The sequence below is a fragment of the Pleurodeles waltl genome, chromosome 5 (genome assembly GCF_031143425.1).
Source record: "Pleurodeles waltl isolate 20211129_DDA chromosome 5, aPleWal1.hap1.20221129, whole genome shotgun sequence".
Lineage (NCBI taxonomy): Eukaryota > Metazoa > Chordata > Amphibia > Caudata > Salamandridae > Pleurodeles > Pleurodeles waltl.
Genome location: NC_090444.1, coordinates 1,340,409,863 through 1,340,422,403, shown reverse-complemented (window position 1 = coordinate 1,340,422,403; position 12,541 = coordinate 1,340,409,863).

Below are 12,541 nucleotides of genomic sequence, written 5' to 3'. Positions count from 1 at the left end.
AACTGTGCATATTACTATTTTGATTCAAAGTCCTAACTATACATATGCAAAGTACCGTACACTTAATGTGCTTACCTGCAATCTTAATCTTGTGGTTCCTAAATAAATTAAGAAAATAATGTTTTTCCTATATAAAAACCTATTGGCCTGGAGTTAAGTCATTGAGTGTGTGTTCTCATTTATTGCTTGAGTGTGTACAACAAATGCTTAACACTATCCTCTGATAAGCCTAACTGCTCGACCACTCTATCGAGCATTAGTATTATCTATTATTGCCTCTGTCAAGCCTCTTGGGGAAGCCCTGGACTCTGTGTACACTATATCTCATTTTGATATAGTATATACAGAGCCAGCTTCCTACAATCACTCTCTAAAAACAAGCACCACATCTACGACCTACTCTCTGACGCACAACCTGAAGTACTCTTCATAACTGGATCTTGGTTGGGAAATAACATGGCCCCAGTATTGCATGAAACCACTCCTCCAGGCTATCAAACTATCACACAAATTCATATAGACAAGGAGGGCTTGCTGTTATATTCAAGCATACAATAAATCTTAACAAAGCTGATGTTTCCATACAAGGTTGTGATGCCCTCATCACCAGATGGAACCCTACAATAGCTTCCTTGTTTGACTTCTTTCTCCAGACCACCATCTAGCAATGCATGCTACATTCTCAGACTCATTTCCAAACACAGTTTCAAATATTATAACACTATACTCCAACCTATGCATTCTGGGTGACCTAAACATTTGGGGGCATATTTAAGAGCCCCTAGCGCCATTCCAACGGCACATTAGTGTCATTTTTTTACGCTAATGTGGTGTTAGAAGGCCAAAATCGCTGTGCTATATTTACGAAGTGACACAATGCGTGCATTGCACCAATTTGTAACCCTTTGCTCTACATTATACCTGTGCCAGGCACGATGTATGCAAAGGGGACGTTGGGGGGGCAAAAAAGGGTGCAAGGAAATCTGAGGGATTTCCTTGCGCATTTCTTTTCAGAGCAGGCATTAAAATGAGCGCTTCATTGGTTACAATAGGCCTCTGGGTGCTTTGCAGGATTAGCATCAGAATTTTTTATGCTAATTCTGCAAAGTGCCAGACTAGCGTAACAAATTCTGACGCTAGTCCACAAAATACCGCCATAGTGTGCCTTATTTTAAATATGACACACGCATGGTGGCTTTAGGGGGGTGCTAAGGGGCGTAAGAAAAGTGGTGCTGCACTGTGTGCAGTGCTATTTGTCTTAAATATGCCCGTTGGATTGACAAACCAAATATGCCTCATACAAAAACTATCATCACTAGCCCAGACATACAGTACATACATCAGTCCACAAACCTGCACACATAGCTGAACACAACCTAAATGTCATTTTTGCAAATACAGAACTAGTTACTTTTTAAAGGATTATTTTAGTCACGTGGGCAGACCACCATTTGCTAGCTTTCCAACAGAAAAAAACACTAAGCAACACACTTTGACTACCTTACATGCATCCTCCTATCGAATGTGGAACATACTAAATTATCGAAACACAACTAACATCCAACACAGATCTAGATACTATAAATTCCATTCAAGTATTCAAGCCAGAGTGCCATATTGCCCCTGAAGTTTGGCTCTCCCACTTCAGGGAATTGTATGGCTCCCCATCTGACTGTGATTTCATAAGCCCTGGGGAGACGACACCTTCACAGTTGCCAGTGACTACTTTGCCACCCTTTTCATTAAAAGAAACTAAGCTTGCCATCACTGCCCAAAAATCAGGGAAGGCCCCAGGGCCAGATGGCATTCCCTCGGACATGTACAAAGCAGATTTGAACAACTGGAGTCCGTACGTAAACAGGATCTCTAATGCTGTTTTGACAAATAGATCTTATCCCGGGTCATGGAAAGAGGCAACTATTGTGCCTATACATAAGAAAGGGGAGAGGGGCACACCAGGGAACTACAGACCTATCAGCCTCTTAGATAACTTACAAAAAATATTTTGCTACTAGTTACTAAGAAGGCTGAAAAATGGATAGCGGATAATCAAGTATTTAGCCATCTCCAGGCGGGGTTTAGAGACAAAGTTAGTACAATTGACCAGGTCTTCCGCTTTATTTCCATTAAATGGAAAACAGTTGACGTGGATTCAGGCCACCTTTTTGTGGCATTTGTAGATTTGAAATCTGCCTTCGACCTTGTTCCACGCCAAAAGCTGTGGGAAGTTATGAGCAGTGTGGGGGTTCCATGCCCCATGTTAAATATAATTAGAGATCTTTATACTAGCAATTGTGCTAGAATTTGATGGGGCCCGAAAGGCGAATTAACATCAGAGTTTCCCACAAACCGTTGCGTGAAACAGGGCTGCGTGCTTGCTCCCACATTATTTCTTCTATTCATCTATGCATGCATCCCTTATCTTCTGGAATGTTCTAGCGATGCCCTCAGATTGGGAGGGCAAAAGATCCCATGTCTCCTATTTGCTGATGACACCTTGCTAATATCACAAACGGCTACTGGTCTCTCTAACTTGCTCATGAGTTTTATGGACTTTTGTAAAGATTATGGCTTAGAAATTAATTCAACAAAAACCAAATACAAGGTGTTTGGGGATAAAAAGCAAAAGATGAGGAGACCCATTCGCCTAGAGGGTGTCACACTGGAAAGAGTGGGTGCTTTCGATTATTTAGGACTAAAATTGGAAGATTCACACAAATGGCATGCTCATCTCCAGAAATCAGCAATGTGTTTGAAACAAAGGGCGGGCGGCATTGTGAGATTTGCAGCCAGATCCCCCAGATTTGCCATGACTCCCGCTCTAGAAATATATACATCTCAAGCAAGGAGGGGGCCGTATATGGAGCTGAGTTGTGGGGCCACTGCAACCTGGAGGATTTGGCAAGGGTCGAAAACTCTTTCTTAAAGATGTTGTTAAGATTTCCCCCTAGCACCCCATCTTTGCCTATCCGAATGGATTTAAACCTTTTCCCAATTAGCCAGATCGCCGCCCTAAGGCCATGTTGTTTTGGATCCGACTTTGGTCATTAGATTCTCTCATCCAATATAGACTGGGGCTGATCAACCTGGTGAGTACCAACTCTACCACAAAAATAAAGTGGTGCACTTATGTAGAGCGGACCTTTTTCTCTCTTGGTTTGGGGAACTTCTGGAAGGACCCTTCTTCCATTCCAAAAAATGCTATACAGATATTGAAGGATGCATTTTGGCTTAATGTCCAAATTTCGTAATTGGTAGAAGCTTAGGGCAATATGTACGAAAGCTTTTTCCCATAGACACAGAATGGGTAAAATCCTTTCGTACATCTGGCCCTTAGTCCTCTACCATGACCGGCAGTTTTTTACAAATTAAATGCCACTACGAGTTTGAGCACTTCATGGATACATTACTTTCTCCACTTGCACGTGCTCTGTATACCAGATTCAGAATAGGGTCCCTTCCTTTGTGTACCCTGACCTATAAATGGTCCAATACAACCAATAGGTCCAAGTCATGTCCAATGGGTTGTGAGAAGGAAGAATGTATGATTGATCCATGTCCTCTTCCAATGTCCTGCATACCGCAAACAGAGGGCTCTTTGGATCATCCCTTTATGCAAACGAATGGGTTTTAGGAATTGTTTACCGGCTTTGAGAATATTCATATCGGATACATCTGTGCTACTAGCGTGTTCCTTGGCAACATTTTTTGAATCTATCTGGCATTTTAGACTTGGAATTTTAAAAGATAGAATTTAGCTATAGATATTAGTAGCAGGCAATGCAGCTTATAGTTGTGAAACATAACGTATGGTTAGCAATACATCTTAGATAATGTATAACTAATATTGCATGCCCTCACTATATCTGTATATTTATGCAAATTTTCAGGTACTGTATCTTGCTGTTTTACGGTTTTATGAACTTAGAGTATTATCCCAAACTTCAACGTTTTTATGTCTTACTTCTATTTTTCTAAATGTTTTGTATTGTGCTTTTATGGTATATTTTTACAGAAATAAAGTGATGATGATGATGAATTCCATTCAAAAACTTTGTGAGTGGCTACAGGAAGCTTTTGACATCCTAATACCACTAAGAATAATAAAACAAGATAAAAGAAAACAAGCACCTTGGAGAAACTAAAAGAGATAAAATAACAAATTAGAAAGCTGTAACACACCTGGCTCAAAACAAACAGCAATGAAGACAAACTTCACCTACAGACACTTAACAGAATTTACAAGCCAACAAGCAAAAAACTAAAAAGGTACAGTTCAGACAGAATCCAGCATGCTAAATGTGCAAATGAAGACTTTTATCAAATTCTCAACAAATTTCGTAAACCTAAATAGACAAAAGGAACTCATCCCATTACTCAAGAATTCACTGACTGTGAGAAAGAGCCTCTTTTGACATGGTAGCCCCCCACTTTTTGCCTGTAAAATGATGCGGTCTCAAACTGTAAGTGCCCTGGGAACCTGCTCAAACATATTCCCAGAGCCAGAGCTCTTTCCCCAAAGCTGTATTATGTTTGGCACTTCAGCCACATTTGTAAGTCCTTAGTAAATGGTACCGATGGCACCTAGGGCATGAATACTGAACAGGGGACCCCAGAGCTGCAGCACCAATTGTGCCACTACGAGGGGCCCCACACCAGCCTCATGAAGACTTCCATTGCAAGAGCACGACAAGGTGTCTCCACCAAAAGTGCCATGTTCACTAATACTGCATGCAATATAGGTAAGCCACCCTTCTGACAGGCCTTACAGCCCTAAGGCAGGGTGCACTATAATGCACATGAGGGCCTATGTGTGCATGAGGAAATATGCCGCTACTGTGTACGTGCTAAATTTTCAGACATAGTAAGTGTACAGGGAAGCCACAGCAAATGCATGTGCTGGACACTGGTCATTATGAGTTCTCCAACTACATGATGGCCTTTCTGAACACTGGGTTGTTTGGTATCAAACAACTCAGAATAATAAATGCACACTCATGCCAATGTTGGATTTATTATAAAATGTACCCACAGGGCACCTTAGAGCCCTGGCATGACTGCTGTCTGGTCTCAACCAGCCTGCGACCACCAGACATGATTCTGGACTCCCGGGGTGAGAGCCTTTTGCTCCCAGGAACCAGAACACAAACCCTTTCCTGGGTGTAGGTATTACACCTCCTCCCCCAGGCAGGGACCATGTACCAGTAGTCAGATTCAAAGGCTTTACCACCTTTGAAATCTGACCTCTGCCTCTGCTGCTAGCAGCAGATGGCTGTCCAATGGTTTTGTCCCCACTTTAGGCAGAAAAACCGGTGGTAAAGCTAGCAAGGACAGGAGGAGTGGCCAATCCCAGCCTAAACTGCCCTTCAGATGTGGCAGGCGAGGTGACCACTCCATTTCATTTTCTTCCATCTTGGATGGCAGGAAAATAGCCAATCAGGGTTAAGGATGTGACCCCCTTCCCACAGTAAGTGGTCACATAGTGAGTGTACCCACCCTAAGGTAGGTGGCCCATTGGCAACTACCAGGTACTCCCCTTAATGCCCCCCAAATGCAGTATTTAGTGGGCATCCCTAGACCTACAGATCAGATTTGACTGACACAAGAAGACCAGGAACAAAGAAGACCCGAGGCACGAGAACAGAAGTCCTGCTGCACAAAGAAAAAGGTGCCAAACCCTGCCTGCTGCTCCAAGAACTCGACCATCGCCGCTGAAGTGTCACCTGGATACCTGAAGGACTCTACAAATCCCCAGAGCACCTCCAGCCTTTTGAAAATCACCAAGAACCTCCCTCAGAATGAAGGAATCACTCTCCTGCACCCTGCAGGCAAGAAACTAGTGAAGTCTAGTTCACTGACCTGCCACTGTCACTGGGACTCTCAGGGCCTGAGACGTACCATTACCCGGCATACTGGACCCTCAACAATGGACACCCAAAAGCAAAGTCCACTCCGACTCTCAAAAGCCCAGAAGCAAGCATCAGTCAAGGGACTTCAGGACACCCAAGATCCACTTCCCCAGAGTGGCCCTGCTAACCCTCAATCTACCCTCCAAGTGACCTGCTCCTGGCTCCAAGGACTCCAAGATTAACAACTCCTGGCACTGCACTCAGCCTACCTGGCCCCTGCATTGACAAACCAGCTGTGCTCTTGGGGTACTTAACCCCTTGCGACCTCCACCCACCAAGGTGACCCACTGTGCTTATCTTAAAGTCCATCTGTGCAGTGTGATTCCAAGTGGTCCCCCTCTCCATTGTGCACCAGCTCCCAGACTTTCATCCTCTGCTTCCACTTGAACCAGCAACTGGCCACACTTCTCCAGCTGGCCCACAGGACATCTCAACAACCTTGACCTAGAAATAGAAGGTGACCATTGTGAAAACATTGCCTAATTTTATATGCATTTTTAAAGATTTTCCCATTCATTGCTGTGGTGCGTAATTACTCAAGAAAAAAAAAATATTTTCTATACTTTGAAAAATCATAGCTAAAAAAGTACTTACCATAAATTGATGATCTTGATCTTATACATTTTATAAAAACCTGAATTATTTTTCTAAATTGGTCTCAAGTTATTCATCTGAGTGTGTGTCCACATTTATTGATATTGTACAACAAATGCTTAGCACATCTCCAAGATAAGCCTAACTGCTCGTCGACACTATCACAAAAACAGAGCATTAGGTGGTCTGCTTTTTACCTCTGAATACCAAAGTGGGGTTGCTTGGACTCTATGCGCAGTGCACATCATTTTCGTACACTATCTAGAGAGCTAACCTCCTATACTGATAAACTGGCAAACCATTACATAACCAAAGCAGACATGTTGGACTCCTGTTTAAAACAAAGGAAAACGTCCTTCACCAACCCATTACTGAAAATCCCCTCCAAACGTAGGTTAACCCAGCCTCTGCATTCTTTCAAACAAACAAATATATGGAACTGGTCAAAGGAAGCAAGCCAGCCAGCTGCCCTTCTGAACCTTGTCCACCACAAATCTTCAAACACATTATTTTAACTACCTCAGCTGCCACACCAGGAAGATGAATCATCAATTCTTTTTAAGTACAATAATCTTTCCTGAAGACCTAAAAAAAGGCATACATTTGCCGATTATTAAAGAAAAGAAATTGACCCCCATGACCCTAAAAACTATAGACCTTTCCTGGGCCAACTGATAGAAAAAGCACCATTCGCCTCAGATGTCACAATTCATTGAAGATAAATCCATAGTTTCATACTACTGAACAGGATTCCGCCCACGAAGAGGCACAGAAACTGCCCTCATGGCCCTCTGTGATGACTTTAAAAACACACTAGATAGTAACAGGGTCGCTGCACTACTTCTCTTGGACCTCTCAGCTGCCTTCGACACAGTTGACCATGACACTCTTATACAAAGACTCTACGAATCCAGCATAGAGGAGAATGCTCTTGGGTGGATAACATCCCACCTTCAAACAGAACACATGTCATCTATACTTCCCCTTTGTAATCCAAACTGTATTTCACAAAAGGCTAGGATCCATCAAGGCCCTATTATCTCACCATACTTTTCAACATGTACATGAAGTCATTAGCAACAATGATCAATGAATTTCAGCTCACATGATATAGCCATGCAGATGACATACAAATACTCCTTAAACTGGAAAGCCCCAGAGACATTGGAAACTGAAGATCTTCAATTGCCTCAGAGCCGTTGATCATTGGATGACATGGAGTCATCTCAAACTGAATACTTCCAAAACTGAAATACTCACATGTGGTGAATGGAAAACTTATGACCCACTCTGCACCTGGCCTGATGATCTGGGACTTCCTCCTAAAGTATATAAGGAAGTAAGAAACATTGAAATTACCATGAACTCCAAGTTATCAATAGGTGCCCAAGTGAACAAATTAGCAAGAACAAGCTTCATTGCTATGAAAACTAAGCAATGCATCTTCTCCCACCTGGGATTTCCACACAAGGTCCTGGCTACAATCTCTCTTGTACTCTCTAAATTGGATTACACCAATGACCTCTACCACAAATCATCTCTTTCAACTATGAAAAGATGACAATGAATTCAGAACTCTGCTGCCAGAATACTCTTACATGTAAAGCCACAAGCCCACATCTCTCCTGCTTTGAGGGCCATACATTGGTTACCGGTTGTCAGAAGAACAGCCTTCAAGCTACTTTGTATTACCCACATGTAGGAGGCTGGCTCTCTGTATAGTGTGCAAAAATGATGTGCACTGTGCAGAGAGTCCAAGCAAGCCCACCTTGGTTTACAGAGGTAAAAACTAGACCACCTAATGCTCTAATTTTTATGGTTTGGTCGAGTAGTTAGGCCAATCGATGAGAAGTGCTAAGCATTTGTTGTACTCAGAGTATAAAATAAATGTGGACACACACTCAAAAGAATAACTCGATTTACAAAAATACTTTAAAAAAGTTTTAAGACCCAGATCATCAAAATTGTGTAAGAACTTCTTAAGTTATAATTTTTCAAAGTTTAGCAGAAATAGTCCTTTGTGCATAATTACACACCTTAGGAATCAATGGGAGAAAACATTAAAATACATATAAAATCAGGAAATGTGTTTACCAACGTCTCCTTTCGTTTTTTGGTCAAGAACGTTGAGCTATCCTGTGGGCCAGCTGGGAAAGTTCTGGTAGCACCTGGTTCCAGCAGGAGCAGCTGCTGAAAAGCCCTTCGTACTGGTGCAGTACAGGCAAGGAGGACCACTTGGAAAAGCACTGCACAGGCAGACTTCAAGGTAAGTCGGTGGGTCCCCTTGGAGTACAGAGGTCACAAGGGCAAGGGGACCCTTAGAGCACAGCTGGTTCTCTGGTGCAGGGCCCAGGGAGACCGGATGCAAAGCAGATAGGTGAGCCAAGAGCTGTGCACAAAGGTTCTCTTTGAACAAGGAGGCAGGTCACTTTGAGGGTGGATTGAAGGTCAGCAGGGCCACTCTGGGGGGTGGTTTTTATCAGTCCTGAGGTCCCTTGACTTTAGCTTGCTTCTGGTCCTCAAAGAGTCCGGAATGGACCTTTCTTTTGGATATCTGACATTGGGAGTCCAGTATCACTGGCTATTGCACAGTTCAGCCACTGGAAGTCACAGTGCCACCACACTTGGCACACTTGCAAGGTTTATCTTCCGGGTCCATTGGGAGAAATTTGGTCTGGCTGCTGTGTCTGGTTCCTTGGTCAGTGGCCAGTCAATGAACTGGACTTCACCGGTCTTTGCTTTTTTGTTTCAGGGTGTGATACTTTCACTCTGGAGGGAGGTCCTTGGCAATTTTCAGAAAAGTGGAGGTCCTCTGGGGTTTTGGAGAGTCTGGGCCTGATTCTAACTTTGGAGGACGGTGTTAAACCGTCCCAAAAGTGGCGGATATACCACCTACCGTATTACGAGTCCATTATATCCTATGGAACTCGTAATACGGTAGGTGGTATATCCGCCACTTTTGGGACGGTTTAACACCGTCCTCCAAAGTTAGAATCAGGCCCTCTGTCTGATGTCTTGTCAACCTATCAGTGCAGATTGTCGAGTCCTGGGTACAGCAGGCAGGGTTTGGTGCCTTTTTCTTTGTACAGCAGGACTTCTGTTCTCAAGCCTATGGTCTTCTTTTTTGCTGGCCTTCTTGTGTCAGTTGAATCTGATCTGCAGTTCTAGGGGTGCCCACTAAATACTACATTTAGTGGGCATTAAGGGGAGTTCCTAGTAGTGACCAATGGGTCATCTACCTTGGGATGGTTACATCAACTATGTGACCACTTCCTGTAGACAGAGGTCACTTCTCTATCCCTGATTGGCAATTTTCCTACCATGCAAGATGGAAGGAAATGAAATGGAGGGGTCACCTCTCATGCAGTACCTTAGTGATGGTGCAGGCTGGGGATGGCCATTCCTTCTGTCCTTTGTGCATTTTCCTGCCATTACTCCCACTGAATTGGGGGTTTGCAATGGGGACAGCCATCTGCTGCTAGGAGGAGAGCTGGGGGTTGAGTTTCCAAGGCGGTAATCCCTTTAAAGTTTACAGGCAGGGCAGAGCACATTCCTGGGGGAGGAGGTATAACACCTTTGCCCAGGAAGGGCTTTGCTTTCTGAACCCAGAGAGCAAAGGCTCTCATCCCAGGGTTCCAGAATTTTGTGTGGCGGTGGCAGGCTAGTTGTGACTGGCCAGCAACCATGCCAGGGTTAGTTAGCCTTTGCAGGGGTTACCTCGAAGGTGGCCCCTGGGTACCTTTTGCAATAAATCCAATACTGCTGCCAGTTTGGATTTATTGTTATGAGTTGTTTGATACCAAACAAACCTAGGGTTCAGATTGTCCATTGTGTAGCTGTGAAACTTGTACTGACCAGTATCCAGCACATGCATTTAAAATGGCTGCTCTCTTCACTTACTATGTCCTAGGTTTGGCAAGGACACAGTAGGGGCATATTGCTCAAGTATCTATGCCCACACATGCAGTATAGTGCATCCTTCTTTAGGGCTGAAAGGCCTACCAGAGGGGTGACTTACCTATATTGCATGCAGTGTGTAGTGGGCAGGTCTCACAGGTTGTGTGTCATGTCAGTTTAGCATTTTAGGATTGCACCAGGACACTCAGGCCCTCATTCTGACCTTGGCGGGCGGCGGAGGCCGCCCGCCAAAGTCCCGCCGTCAGGTTACCGTTCCGCGGTCGAAAGACCGCGGCGGTAATTCTGACTTTCCCGCTGGGCTGGCGGGCGGTCGCCTTCAGACCGCCAGCCAGCCCAGCGGGAAAGAGGCTTCCACGATGAAGCCGGCTCGGAATCGAGCCGGCGGAGTGGAAGCTGTGCGACGGGTGCAGTTGCACCCGTCGCGTATTTCACTGTCTGCGCAGCAGACAGTGAAATACATGTAGGGGCCCTCTTACGGGGGCCCCTGCAATGCCCATGCCAGTGGCATGGGCACTGCAGGGGCCCCCAGGGGCCCCGCGACCCCCCCTACCGCCATCCGGATCTCGGCGGTCCGACCGCCGGGATCTGGATGGCGGTAGGGGGGGTCGGAATCCCCGCGGCGGTGCAGCAAGCTGCGCCGCCGCGGAGGATTCAATGGGGCCGCGGTACACTGGCGGGACCCCGCCAGTGGTGCCGGTCCGACCGCGGCTTTACCGCCGCGGTCGGAATCCCCATTGGAGCACCGCCGGCCTGTCGGCGGTGCTCCCGCGGTCCTCCGCCCTGGCGGTCAAAGACCGCCAGGGTCAGAATGACCACCTCAGTCTGCAATTGCAGTGCTGGGTGCAGTTGGATGCATGGTCCCAGAGGGTGGCACAATATGTGCTACTGCCATCAGGGGCCTACACTTAGTACCCAATGCCCTGAGTACCTAAGCCCCATATACTAGGAACTTTTAGTGGCAGCTAAAGGTAGCTGCCAATTGTTTCAATCCATCACAACAGTTTTGGGAAAGAGATCTGGCCCATGGAACCTGGTTAGCATGGGCCCTGGGCATTAACAACTTTGAAACCACATTGAATACCAGACAAAAAGTGGGGGGCTAACCATGTCAAAAGAGCTACTTTCTCACACCACTAAGCATTACATGGAACAGGACCACTTTTCATCAGGAATAAAATCACAAATTACATTCAACAAAGGAACCTCCGCTCCAGATTGGCACTTCGCTTCAAAATCCCACCATACAAGGAAAAAACATAGCTGATACATATTTCTCTGTTCAAGCCGCCAATCTAGGAAATTCTTTACTCCCAAACATAAGATCCACAGATAACTGTCTCATCTTCAGAAGACTACACAAGAGTTGGCTCTTTCCTACATGACCACTGTATGCAAACATTAATGTACAGCATATCCCTGTGTATATAAACATTTATAATTTGATTATATGTATGTATTACCTAGTGGCGGTCAACACTAGGTAGTTAAAGTTAGGACCATGTTTCCATAGAAAAAGCGATTTTTGACATGCCGATATCTTTGGTGCCGTTTGACGAATCTTCACAAACTTTTCTCCCAAAATGTGCTGCTGTGATTCTTGTTGTGCACTGAAAATTTCGGGGTGATCCCTCAAGTGTGGGGGGGAAAATGAGAAAAAGGGGGCGGGCCAAAAAAGTTGCATTTCCCATGTTAACTCCCATGGGACCTTTAAACATGTCTGCAGCCCGAACCACTGCACCTAATTACACTAAGGCGGTCATTCTGACCGCGGCGGTCGCCGCCCGCCAAGCGATTCCCGCCGAAAGACCGCTCCGCGGTCAAAAGACCGCAGCAGTCATTCTGGCTTTCCCGCGGGGCCGGCGGGCGACCACCAGCAGACCGCCGGCCGGCCCCGCGGGAAAGCCCCTTCAACAATGAAGCCGGCTCGGAATGGAGCCGGCGGAGTTGCAGGGGTGCGACGGGTGCAGTGGCACCCATCGCGATTTTCACTGTCTGCAAAGCAGACAGTGAAAATCTTTGTGGGGCCCTGTTAGAGGGCCCCTGCACTGCCCATGCCAGTGGCATGGGCAGTGCAGGGGCCCCCAGGGGCCCCACTGCACCCGTTCCCACCATCCTGGTTC